Here is a 1,799-nt window from a genome sequence, read left to right on the forward strand (position 1 = left end):
GAACTTGCCCCCCTTCTAACAGCCGTGTACCTCAAGTCTCTATAGGAGCGGAAGGTTCCAAATGATTGGAAAAGAGCACAGGTAGTTCCAGTTTTCAAGAAGGGTCGTCGAGCAGATGCGCAAAACTAGAGGCCTATATCTCTGACATCGATCTGTTGTAGAATTTTAGAACATGTTTTTTGCTCGCATCTCATGTCCTTTCTCGAAACCCAGAATGTACTCTTTAGGAATCGACATGGATTCCGGAAACAGCGATCGTGTGAGACCCACCTCGCTTTATTTGTTCATGAGACCCATAAAATATTAGATACAGGCTCCCAAGTAGATGCCATTTTCATTGACTTCCGGAAGGCGTTCGATACAGTTCCGCACTGTCGCCTAAGGCATTTCAGACCAGCTGTGTGGCTGGATTGAAGAGTTTTTAGCAAACAGAACACAGCATGTTGTTCTCAATGGAAAGACGTCTACAGAGTGTCGGAAGTTCCATGCGGCATTTCGCGGATGATGCTGTAGTATACAGAGAAGTTACAGCATTAAAAATTGCAGCAAAATGCAGGAAGATCTGCACCGGATAGGCACTTGTTGCAGAGAGTGGCAACTGAACCATAACATAGACAAATGTAATGGCTAAAAAGTGGCTCTGAGCACTATCGGACTTAACATCTGAGGTCATCAGCCCCTAGTACTTAGAACTACTTAAACCTACCTAACCTAAGGACATCACACACATCCATGCCCGAGGTAGGATTCGAACCTGCGACCGTTGCAGTCTCGCGGTTCCGGCTGAAGCGCCTAGAACCGCACGGCTACCACGGCCTGCAAATGTAATTTATTGCGTATACATAGAAAGAAGTATCCTTTATTGTATGATTATATGATAGCGGAACAAACACTGGTAGCTGTTACTTCTGTAAAATATCTGGGAGTATGCGAACGGAACGATTTGAAGTGGAATGATCATATAAAATTAATTGTTGGTAAGGCGGGTGCCAAGTTGAGATTCATTGGGAGAGTCCTTAGAAAATTTAGTCCATCAAGAAAGGATGTGGCTTACAAAACACTCGTTCGACCTATACTTGAGTATTGCGCATCAGTGTGGGATCCGTACCAGGTCGGGTTGACAGAGGAGATGGAGAAGATCCAAAGAAGAGCGGCGCGTTTCGTCACAGGGTGATTTGGTTACGAAGATGTTCAGCAAACTCAAGTGGCAGACTCTGCAAGAGAGGCGCTCTGCATCACGGTGTAGCTTGCTGTCCAGGTTTCGAGAGGATGCGTTTCTGGATGAGGCATCGAATATATTGCTTCCCCCTACTTATACCTCCCGAGGAGATCACGAATGTAAAATTAGAGAGATTCGAGTGCGCACGGAGGCTTTCCTGCAGTCGTTCTTCCGGCGAAGCATACGCAACTGGAACAGGAAATGGAGGTAATGATAGTGGCACGTAATGTGCCCTCCTTCACACGCAGTTGGGTGGCTTGCGGAGTATAAATGTAGATGTAGAGATAAGTCATTGCAAATTTGACATTTTGATGCATTAATAACAGGTGTAACCGCCAGACTGTTGAATGCAGTTGATCGGTCGATTCATGGACGGTTAATGCTGGTTGTATATGACGCTGGAGGTGTCGGATGATGTCCCATATGAGCTCGAGTGGAGACATGTCTGATGATGAAGCAAGTCAAGGCAACATGTCGACACTCTGTATAAAACAGCGGTATGTGGGCAAGCGTTACCCTATCGGTAAACGCCCCCTGGAATGCTTTTCGTGAATGGCAGCACGATATGTCGAATCACCAG

This window comes from Schistocerca gregaria, chromosome X (assembly GCF_023897955.1).
Source record: "Schistocerca gregaria isolate iqSchGreg1 chromosome X, iqSchGreg1.2, whole genome shotgun sequence".
NCBI classification, from domain to species: domain Eukaryota; kingdom Metazoa; phylum Arthropoda; class Insecta; order Orthoptera; family Acrididae; genus Schistocerca; species Schistocerca gregaria.